This window comes from Pseudonaja textilis, chromosome 12 (genome assembly GCF_049901715.1).
Source record: "Pseudonaja textilis isolate UNSWEBS1 chromosome 12, rPseTex1.2, whole genome shotgun sequence".
In the NCBI taxonomy this organism is placed as follows: domain Eukaryota; kingdom Metazoa; phylum Chordata; class Lepidosauria; order Squamata; family Elapidae; genus Pseudonaja; species Pseudonaja textilis.
In genome coordinates this window covers 10645342-10657303 of record NC_142001.1, presented here as the reverse complement: position 1 = coordinate 10657303, position 11962 = coordinate 10645342, and the positions used below count along the sequence as shown (strand labels likewise).

At 40.6% G+C, this 11962-nt stretch overlaps 1 protein-coding gene across 5 annotated transcripts in view; it reads right to left on the bottom strand.

Moving 5' to 3' along the window:
• Positions 1-10283, bottom strand: part of ZNF185 (zinc finger protein 185 with LIM domain) — a 60778-nt gene extending 50495 nt beyond the window's left edge. For 3 of the 5 annotated variants that reach the window (XM_026703010.2, XM_087940991.1, XM_087940990.1), the window contains exon 1: positions 9732-9878. The gene's annotated coding sequence lies outside the window, so the exon portion shown is untranslated. Of the gene's footprint in view, positions 1-9731 lie in introns of all 5 variants that reach the window. The other 2 variants (XM_087940992.1, XM_026703011.2) reach the window with 2 other exon arrangements.
• Between the last annotated feature and the right edge of the window lie 1679 nt (positions 10284-11962).

Here is an 11962-nt window from a genome sequence, read left to right as displayed (position 1 = left end):
TAACCCCAGGAAGAGAAAGTGAAAAAGAAGAAAGTGTAAAAAGAAACAGCTTGTGTGTATTTGGATTGCTTGGTGACTTTGGGATTTTTGGATATTATATTTGAATGACTAAAAACAATTGGGTGGTTGTTTAAATTTTTTTTACAATGGCACTATCTCTGGATGAACTGAAAATGTCAATTTAAAAAATATAAAGAAGAGACACAAGAAGGGAAAGGCTCCTTTGGCTCCGTTTTTCAATTCTTAGAAATGGCGATTCGTAATTACGAGAAACAACAAGAAAAGACTGCACAACAAGAAGATTGGGACAAAGAAGAAGCCATCTTTAATGAACGAGTAACTCCATCTGGAGAAGAAAGGGGAAAGGGGGGAAAGAGAATGGAGAATTTAAGATTTAAAAAAACAACCAAAAAAGGGAAAAATAATTTGAAAATAATTTGATATAATGTGGGAAAGCAACAGAAAGGGGAATACAGAAGAGGGAAATGGAGGTGGAGAGACAGGGGGGTAAAAAGGGGAGAGAGAAGAAGAAAGGGAAGAAGGAAAGGAAGAGAAGTTACAAAGGTTTGGAGCAAGATGTAAAGAAACAGGATTTATTCAGAGATAATGGGTGAAAATCTAACTGAAAAAGGGATTCTGTGAAGGCACATAAGATGGTATTGTGATATTTGTAATAGAAATAATGTTAGAAAATTGGAAACAACATATGATTAAAAAGAGGGATAAAATAGTCAGTGTAATTTAGTGAAACTTTTGTGAACAAAATAAATGAAATAAAATAAATGAGAGAATTGAATTACGAAAGAACAGGAACATTTTAATTATTCAATGTTTGATAAAATATAAGTGAAGTGGGGGGAAATTATCTATGGAAAGTTTATAAGTGTTCCCATAGAAGTATGATATTTATCTGAGAAGTAATGTGTAAAATGTTAGGATTTAAATGAATATTAATGATAGAATTGAATTGGTATGGATTGTTGTTCTAATTATATTATACATTTATAATTTTTTCTTTTTTTAAAATATAGTATGTAATTTTAGAAAGTGCCAAGCAGAATCGGAATGGAAGTTATGTATTATATTAAATGTTATAATTTTAGGGGAAAGATATAAAGGCGTCATACTCCAATCAGTGATTACAGGAGAAATTTTGTTTAATGAGAAAAGATAGCAGACAATTGAAACAGGACAGACAAAGAATATAAGTACAATTATTTGAATTGAGATGAAATAAATAAAATAAAATTAAGAAAGTTAAAAGAGGGGAGAAGCTATATTGAAAACGTAGAATAGTAATAAGATATGGAATGGAATATAAAAATGAGCATGAACTGGAATTTGTGTCTGTACGAAGAGATGTAACCCGGGACTATGCTGCTTTCAAAAAAGATGTTTTATGTCTTTATGTTTTGTTTGTTTATGTTTGTTTTCAAAAATCAGTAAAATTTTCAAAAAACAAACAAACATGTTGAGACCTTGCAAAAAGTTCAGAGAAGAGCAGCTAAGATGATCAAAGGCCTGGAGACTAAAACATATGAAGAATGGCTGCAGGATTTGGGCTTGGCTAGTCTAGAGAAAAGAAGAATTAGGGGTGACATGATAGCAGTATTTCAGTACTTGAGGGGAGAGGGGGTCAAATTATTCTCCAAAGCACCAGAAAGCAAACAAGAAACAATGGATGGAAACCAACCAAGGACAGAAGCAACCTGGAATTAAGGAGAAACTTCCTAACAGTGAGGACAATTAACCAGTGGAACAGAAGTTGCCTTCAGAAATTGTGGGCGCTCCATCACTGGAGGTCTTTAAGAAGAAACTTGATGGCCACTTATCTGAAATAGAATAGGTTCTCCTGCTTGAGCAGGGGCTGGACTAGAAGACCTCCAGGTCCCTTCCAGCTCTACTCTACTCTACTCTACTCTATTCATTTTCTAATTTAGGCTTTTGTCAGAGTAGAGGAAAACAGTCCAAAGATTTACAAGTTTTCAGATATCCCATCTTTAAACTAGATATGTTTGTCTACCTAGACTGGGGAAAATCTCTCTATTACAAATGTTAAATTCATGTTCGATAATATATGTCTGTAAAATTCATGTGCTTCCTATTTTGGCCTTGTATGTATTCCCAGGTTTTCTTTCATTTTCCTGGCTAGACTTCATGGCCCAGTGACTCGTATTAACTATGGCAGCTTTCTTCAATCGGAGGTCTTTCCAGAATTATTTATTTGCTTATTGAACTCGAATTGAAATCAAAACCGAACCTTCTAGTTGTGTTTGAAAGTTATCAAAGGTGATGGCCTCTCTAACCATATTTTAGCTTCGCATACATCTAGGAGCAGTATAAAATGAATGAAAGAGATATGATAAATGCTAATTTGGCCAATTAAATCAGCTAGGCATAAACAACACACGAAAGTAGTCATTAGGGGCACAGCAAGCCCTCCCCCCAGAACTGGTGATCCATCCTGTTTACAGAAATAGAAGTAAACATTACAGTTGGGAGAGACATGGATGGTGAGAAGGAGCATCAAGCCTATAAGATAATCCTGTTTGCATTGCTCATTAGGAAGAAACCCTTCCACCCACATTTACATTCACACAAACAGAATATCCATAAGTTGATAGCCAAGCTTGCATGGTACTTTGTATTCATAAAAAAAAAAAACCACCTCAATTTGAATTCCAGGGAAGGGAATTGGATAGCACAGTCAAGAAAGTGCCTTACTTAAGACTTGCGACTCCATTATTAATTGCATTCAGCGGTGTTGAACTAAAGGAAGCATTGGTCTGAATCACGCATGACTCAAGTCCATATACGATGATGAGCCGTGCCTTGTTTGATTTTAATAGACGGACTCGTCTGAGTCCAGCCACAGTGGATGGGAAAACATGGCTTAAGGCTTAGCACGTTGCACAAAGTCAAACCAAATCATGCCTTATTGCAATATAAACACCCCGGGCAGGATATGTTGAAGGTGATCAAAAGATTCATAATTCAGGTTCTACCATAGATGCTGGGAATGTATGGATCTCCAGATATTGCTGAACTTCAGCCATTAGTCCTCTTGGCTCAAGCTACTTGGAGTTGCAATTGAGCAACATTTGAAACCACTGATTCCTGACCACAATAGGAGAACTGAAAGAATATCTCTCCACCTGGGCCTTCAAAGAGCTACTTGCTCTTGATAGATTTTCTTGGACTTCCCTGGACCAATCTAGCCTAGCATCAGGTATACTTTGGCTCACAGTTCAACACCCTGTTCAGCTTCAGTTTGGAAAACAAATGCGAGGAATTGTTTCAAGCTGGATATTCGGAGAAAGGGACATTCAGTCAAATCACTGTCTGAAACTTGGCACTGCTCTCATGGCCAGATATTGCATTAGGTGACGGGGCTTACTGGGTTTGGGGTTTTATTGCTGTAAGGAAGGTGCCCTGAATCAACATCAGTGAGTTGCGCGGCCATATACATTTTCCAAATAAATTAATAAATTGCCTGAGGTAGGTTGGTTTCTCTCACTCTTTCTCTCTCTCTCTCTCTCTTTTCTCCTTGCCGATGTAATGCATTCCTTTGGCCTGCACGTGCTATTTCCATATTCTTTCTCCTGTTTAGATTATTCTGATGGAGGAGACTGAAATAACATAGAGCAATGAATCTACTTGCAAAATGATTTTAAATTAAAGTCACTTCCTCATTGTCTTCCCAGTTCCAGAAATTGCTCCACACAGAAGAGAAATAGGGCTAACACATTACACATGACACATGAGTGAATGTGTCCAAACTGACTCAAGTCACATAGCCTTTTGAGACAAAACTCATGATTTATAAACGATAACGCCTAGGTTTGTGCAAAACATTAAATGAAGCTTCCATTGCTGTTTTTATAATAAGCCACAGTGGGCATGCTAAGATATGAAGGAAGATTCAGACATTGTGACAGATGAAGATCCAGGACTATTCTGACTTAATTTAACATATCTTTTACAGTTTGCCATCTGGTTCACCTCTCTCAAATGTTATATATGCCAATTTTCCCAGCCTTCTATTCTCTCCTGCATTTGCTGTTGATGGTCACAACAGATTTTTTTAAAACTCTGTCCAGAAGCTGGGAATGGGGTGATAGTTGTTTGGTGTGATGTTCTGTATACTGAAGGCACACAATTGAGAATGGTTGAGCTGCATTTATCTTAAGATTTTGAGACAGCAGCCTCCCTTATATAAAGAAGGAAACATTAAAAGCTAACAGAGACTAATTCAGAATAAAAAGAATAGAGGAGAGAAGAGGAGAAATAGAAGCTTCCAATATTCTTTGCAGCAAATTCAAGTATAATTATAAAATTATCTCTTATTATATTATTACAAAACAAGCTCACATTTTTCTATTAACCTTTCCCCCTAATCATCAAAACCACAAATCATAAGTCCCTTTAGTTTAGTTTAGTAATGTAGTTTATTGACATTGCACCTCATACAACGAAATCAAACACCATCTTCAGTGCACATCATGACCATCACCATGGAAATAAACACAGACACACATCCTTCACCCTCCACACCTTGAACCGGAAACCTTCGACACCACACCAACACTGCACTACACAGCAGAATTCAAAAGAGCGACTGCCCTGGGATAGAAGCTGTTTTTCAGCCTATTTGTCCTTGTTTTTATTATTCTGTACCATCTGCCAGATGGTAACAATTCAAAAAAAAGGCTTCCCAGGACGAGATGGATCTTTGAGAATGTTTTGAGCTTTTTTAAGGCAGCGGGAGCTATAAAGCTCTTCCAAAGAGGGAAGAGGGCAACCCATGATCTTCTGGGCAATGACCTTAACCCTCTGGAGCGCTTTCCTATCTGCCCCTGTGCAATTGGCAAACCATACAGAGGTGCAGTAAGTTAAAATACTCTCTGTGGTGCAGCAGTAGAAGGTCACCAGCAGGTTTTCATTCAGGTGTTGTTTTCTGAGAAGTCTCAGGTAGCATAATCTCTGCTGGGCCCTTTTGATCAGGGCTGCAATGTGAACAACTTTTTACTGTTTCATGCAAAAAAAAAAAGTCTACAAAGCGTTTGTCCCAAGCCATGAATGTTTTTCCTCTAATCAAGGAAGTCAACTTAGCCATCTCTGCAAGTTCCATCACCTTCACCAACCATTCCTCCATTCCAGTTAGTGTGTCAAACCTTTCCATCTTCGAGCATATAATAATCTCACTGCAGTTGTCCCATACAAAGAGAAACGTCCCTGACTTTGCCAGTTGCCAAAACAGCAGCCTTTTTTCCCCAGATCAATCTGGATCAGAAATTCTACCTGGGACATTCCAGATATAAGGATGCTCTTACTGAGCAATAACCTTTCCCCACAAACTTTCACTGAAATAAAATGAGGTATTTAGTAATGCTTAATTGTTTTTCTTCCATAAATAGCGCTCTCATGGAACATGCACAGCCTTGGCTTAGTTAGCCATATTTAGGTGAAGGTAAAACCCCTTTTAAAGGCTTAAGTTCTAGTGATTTCATGAATGCATCCATAAAGTCTTCTGGACAACAATATGGGAGAAATTCATCATTCTCTTTTTCCAATATATTTTCCAATATATTTATTTGCTTCAGTCTACTACTCTCTGGTATTCTTGATACTCTTCCATTCACTGTTAACTTGATCCAACTCTACTTAGTTTTTGAACAACAGTAGCGGTTGGACATCTAACTGGGCACCTATGTTTATTTTGTCTGAATGACTGCCTTGTGGGCTTTATTAATGAATGGGAGGAAGGAGATCATGGAGTCTCTTAAAGTTAGGGAGATGTTGAGAGCACCATAAAGTAGACTAACTTCTTAGCTCCCTGATTCAACATGGTGTGACCACCAGGAAGTTAACCTCTGTAGAATGGTTCCCCCAATCCTCAACCCATAGAATCAACTCAGAAGGATAGCTTGGTCAATGATATCTAAAGCCATTGAAGCGCAAATATACCATCACTATCCTGACTCCATCACAGGTCATAAATAAGCACAACCAAAGCTGTCTTGCAACTAAATCCAGTCCTGAAAGCTGATTGAAATGGGTAATCTAGATAATCTATTTCCTTCAAAGTTCTGATCAGCTTCAGGCTGAGCATTTTTTCAACAACTTCTCCAGAAACAGAAGATTGAAGACGGGTTGATAGTTTTTGAAGACCTTTGGAGCCAAAGCCAGCCTCTTGAGGAGAGGATATTAATTCTTTTTTTATTCAAAGGCATCTTGGAAAGAAATAAGGTAGAAGGGCTTGGGATCTGACATCCATAGAATAACTCTAAAATTGGGCCAATATCTGTGTAGTAGAAGTCAAAATAGTTGAGACATTAGAGAATACTGATCAATCCTTGATGACTACAAATCACCTGGACAGATTATTTATTTCACAGGGTTCACAAACCTTCACAGGTCACCAAGGTGACAATTCAGGCAACATCCAACTGGATTTGTGGTCAGCTGAAAACCTGAATGGGTCACTGAGAAGATTGCTCAGAACCATCCCAGAAGCAGACTCTCATTTCTACAAACATTCATTCCAAACTAGGAGCAAAGTAAACTTGATGGGCAAGAGCCATTGGGTGGGGCACAAGCTGTAGAATTCCGCAACTCCCTCCAAAACGCATGAAGAGAAGTGGAACTTGTTCTACTGATGTCCCAAACACTCAACTAAGTCACACAGCTAAGTCACAGGTGAATGGCACTCGTCGATATAGCATTTGTATACAGAAAAATGATGTAGAACATGGGTCTTCAAACTTGGCACGTTTAAGACTTGTGGACTTCAACTCCCAGAATTCCTGAGCTAATATGACTGGAGGAGGAATTCTGGGAGTTGAGGTCCACAAGTCTTAAAGCTGTCAAGTTTGAAGACCTCTGATATAGAATGAGTGATATCGTTAACCATCGGCCACTTTGACTGCCAGTTACAGAAGCTGGTTGCCTAACACGTTTGGTGGACACCAAGATAGGGGAGAGTAGAAGATGAAGGAACAGCATCATCATGACCTCAATCAGCTCAGAAACTCACTTTGCAACCATCCCAGATACAGGCAGTCCTTGACTTCCCGCCAAAATTGGGGGCCAGAATTTCTGCTGCTAATCCATCCCCTCCCACTTGTGACTGTATGACTGTAACTTTGTCGCTTGTACCCTTGTGATTTATATTGACTGTTTCCTAGAATGATTTGATTGCTTGTTGTACCCTATGACTATTATTAAGTGTTGTCCCTTATGATTCTTGACTCTTGACGAATGTATCTTTTCTTTTTATGTACACTGAGTATTTACACCAAGACAAATTCCTTGTGTGTCCAATCACACTTGGCCAATAAAGAATTCTATTCTATTCTATTCTATTCTATTCTATTCTATTCTATTCTATTCTATTCCATTCCATTCCATTCCATCCCATTCCATCCCATCCCATCCCATCCCATCCCATCCCATCCCATCCCATCCCATCCCATCCCATCCTATCCTATCCTATCCTATCCTATTCTATTCTATTAACTGAGTTGCACCCAATTTTACAGCTATTTTGCTACAGCATTTAAACCAGGGGTGTCAAACTCAAGGCCCGGTGGCCAGAGGTGCTTAGATCTGGCCTGTGGGGATGCCCTAGAAACAGTGAAGGAGTGGCCAGCGGTGCCTCTGCCAGCAAAAATGGCACTCAGGAAGGCAGCATACGGTCTACCTGGGCTCCATTTTTGGCCATGATGGCCTCTTGCAGCCCTCTGCCAGTGAAAAGGGAGCTCAGGAAGACCATGTGTGGTGCCCCCGAGCTCCATTTTCACTGGCAGAGGGCTGTTGTGGCCCTCAGTGAAATCAAGTTTGACACCCTTGGTTTAAACAAATCATTGGACTGCCCATCTGTCAGAAACGGTGTAGGATCTCCTGCTTGGGCAGGGGGTTGGACTAGATGACCTACAAGGTCCCTTCCAACTCTGATTACCTGTTACCTGTTATCTGAATGGCAATGATCACATGATCTTGGAACTCTGCAACCATCATTAATATGATGGTTGCCAAGTTCCTGAATTTTGATCGCGTGGCCGTAGGGATGTTTGCTGTAGTCCTAAATACAAGACCTAGTCATAAGTCAATTGTTTTAGTGCCATTGTAATTTCAAGCCTGAAAGAACGGCTATATGTTGAGGACTACTATCTCCCCTCTTCCCCTTACTCACAGCGCTGTTGCAAAAATAAAATGAACCGAATGAAGAGGAAAAAACTTCACAGGTCAGGAACGTGTAATAACTTAAGGATTTGGGAAGTTTTGTTTGGTTTAATTTCTGCTTGTGGTGCAGTTATGAAAGGCCCAGAAAAAAAATTAGTGAATGCTTTTATAAGGAGGAGCTTCATATAAGGAGGAAAGATTTGGCACAAATCTCTGTTACACCGGTTACTTTTAAAACCAGCATTCTCTTCATGTGGTTTCTGAGAACGGCTTGCATTCCTCGGCTCTCTGACAGATGTTCTTGGAGCATGGGCAGAGTACAAAGCTGCCAAACAGAAGAAGGAAGACGCCCAGCTGAGGAAGCCGTGCCAAGCTCTGCTTACCCATGGGGTACATTTTTTTCATTTTTAAGCACAGACACTCTATTTTACCAAGAGCTGCCCAACTGACGGGCACCCAAAAGAGCAAAGCAGAACTCAGGGCAGGGCAACCTGAGCGTTTATTTTGGAGAAACCTGTCAGTTTTTGGAAGAGTCCTGAGATGCAGATTTCACTCATCTCGTGCCCATTTGTTGCGGGGTGGGGAAGAGTTGCTGTATTCAAGAAGAAAGTAAAAGAAAATGACTGCATCGGAAGATCTGGAGCAAACAAGCTTGCATCGATGCATTTAAATGCAGAGTGAAGTCAACATAGATCGAATTGTAGAAGCTTTTTGGATGAGAAGCAAAACAAGAAAAAAAAAGCTATTTTGAAAAGTACTTTTGAGACAAGGTCAGAGCTGCTGCTGGTGCAAAACACTGAAATGCACAAAGGCAAAAGGGATTTTGGATAAGGCAAAGCAGCCTTAGCATTTAAGGCTTCTGAACTCTGAGTGGATGTCTTTGCTCCCCTGAAAACAGCAAAAAGGCGACAAAGATGGAGAATTTACTCCAAATCTCCAGTGACTGACCTTGATTTAAAGTTCTAAACTCTTCCCATTTCAGCTTATAATGAGTGTGGAAGAGCCGTGGAGACGCGCTTCGGAAAAGTTTTTCTTTTCCAAAATTTTTCTACCTTAAAAGACCACTATTCCGGACACATGACGCACCCAGGAAGAGAGCACTGTGCTTTCAGGAAAAAGAGCAATTCGGCGATATATTCTTATCACAAATCAATCCTTTCGTTTTGCTTACATCAGCCCAAATCAGTGTAACTTCTCATGACTTCATCAGTGGGTTGTGAGAACAGAACAGAATAACAGAATAGAATAACAGAGTTGGAAGGGACCTTGGAGGTCTTCTAGTCCAGCCCCCTACATGATGGAAGATGGAAAACAGTTGAGATGGTTGTAGAGGAGAGGGCAAAACAGGAGTTGAGGACGGCAAAGCAAGATTTCTTTGTCCTCCCTCCTCATCCCAACCTAGGCTCCCCATATGTGGCATGGAAAGCTGTCCAGGGCAGAGGGGACCCTTGACCCCTTGATGATGAGCTTGCAGGAAAAGCCAATTCCCTTCTCCTGTTTCCCTCCCAAAGGATTGTGCCTGCCCAACAGAACCAAAAGAGACTTACTTCGGACAGCTGCACGGTAGAAGCCGCACCGGGGATTTCCTTCTGCAGAGATATGTTAAAGCATGCAACAGCCTCCGTCTTCGGTCCGGTGTGAGCAATCCGCAGGGACGGCAATGTGTGGGCAAAACGCACACATGAACTCAGCTTGGGGCCCAGCCTTGTTATGGGAGGGAAGACTGACGAAATGGGAGGGTGCTTCTACCCTGCAGGGCATCAAACAGGTTCCTACATCCCAGGCACAGGAGAGAGAGAGAGAGACAGAGAGAGAGAGAGAGAGAAAGAGAGAGAGAGTGTGTGTTCCCCCTCCCTCTCTGCTTCAGTCAGGAATGGCCTCTCCCTTCCACATTCTTTGAATTCTCTGCCCTGTGTCACTGGAGATGTCCTGGGCCAGAGGAGAAAAGCAAGCAAGTGTGGTGGCTGGGGTTTTGGCTGCAGGCAAGGCTGACAGGTGAGGCTATTAGGGATGCAAGAAGCAGCCAGTTTGCCCCCAGCATCTAACTTGCCCAGAAAAGCCACTCTCACCTCTTGCCTAGTGTAGCACAATCGCCCAACAATGGAGACTATTGCCGTGCCAAACATTCCTTTGGATTGTCAGCCTGCCAGCTGCCCTTCGGTTCATTGAAAACAGATTGGTTTTGGAGATGTCCTGCAAAGGAGGATTAAAGATTAACAGAGTTGGAAGGGACCTTGTCATCTAGTCCAACCCCCTGCCCAAGCAGGAGGCCTTACACCATTTCTGACCGATGGCAGTCCAGTCTCTTCTTGAAGTCTCCAGTGATGAAGCTCCCACAATTTCCGAAGGCAACTTCTGTTCCATGGGTTGATTGCTCTCCCTGTCAGAAAATGTCTCCTTATTTCCAGGTTGAATCTCTCCTTATTCAACTCTCCATCCATTATTCCTTGTCTGGCCTTCAGGTGTTTTGGAGACTAGCTTGACCCACTCCTACTCTCTGTGGCAGCCCCTCAAATATTGGAAGACTGCTATCCTTCTCTTCCGTAGACTAGCCATGCCCAGTTCCTGCAACCGTTCATCATATGTTTTAGACTCCAGTCCCCTGATCCTCCTGGTTGCTCTTCTCTGCACTCATAATACCAGCAGCATTTAGACATATACAACTCCATCGTGCTTTAATAGAATAACAGAGTTGGAAGGGATCTTGTAGGTCATCTAGCCTAAGCAGGAGACCCTACACCATTTCTGACAAATGGCAAATCTTGCCTTGACTAGATTTTGTCTGAAACGGTCTAGGGTCTCTTGCTTGAGCAGGGGGTAGACTAGATGATCTACAAGATCCCTTCTACCTCTATCGATCTAACAGATTAGATCAAATATCCAAAGCTGTGTGTGAATAACATCCCAGCATTTCCTTCTAGCCATCTCATCAGTGTTCAGCCCTGTGTTCTCTGGCTTCCCTTGAGATCCTGAGCAAAGATTAATATCAATTTTTCTCCTAGGGGATTTCAATTCAGAAAGTGCAACAAAAAGATCTGAAGAGGATGGCAGAAGTATCCTACGCCAGATCCAAGAATCAAGAAATCCCCCCAAATAGTAGCAAGAGGAACATATAAAATAATTTCAAGTGTTCTGAGAATAAAGAATACTTTTTTCCCCTTTCCATAAAAGCAAAGATTTGAAAATCACAAGGCAGATATTTTTGGCCCATCACAATGCGATATATGATTGCTTTTTTGTTTGGATTTTGCCCTCTCATAATTATTTTGTAGTTATTTTGTACGTGCTGTGTTCCACTTTTTGTTGTTGTTGTTTTTCTGTTCTGCTATTGTTCTGAGACATCCAGAGTTGGTTGAAATCAGGCGGCAACTAAATTGCATGAATGAATAACTGAGTGAACGAATACTTAAATGAATGAATGAATATTAATCTCCCAGTTATCTAAATATCTTAAACTTTACAATAGGAATAAACACCACACTATTCGTCCTCCAAACAAGGGGCGTAATTTTGAAAGCCAAGTCAACCCAACTATTCCATGAAAGAAAATCAAATGGGCTTTTATATGCCCCTCCAATGGATTCATCATCCTATTAAATGAGAGTGGAAGAGACAATATAATCCTCTGTCCAAGGTTAATAGTAAACCCAATAAAAGTTCAGGCAAAATTTCACGATTTCATCCAAAGCTTGAGCTTCGTTATATGTGTTTTTTAACACTGAACTTCACTGAATTTTAAAGTTATCCAGATGTAAACTTTGTTTCATTTATACAAAAT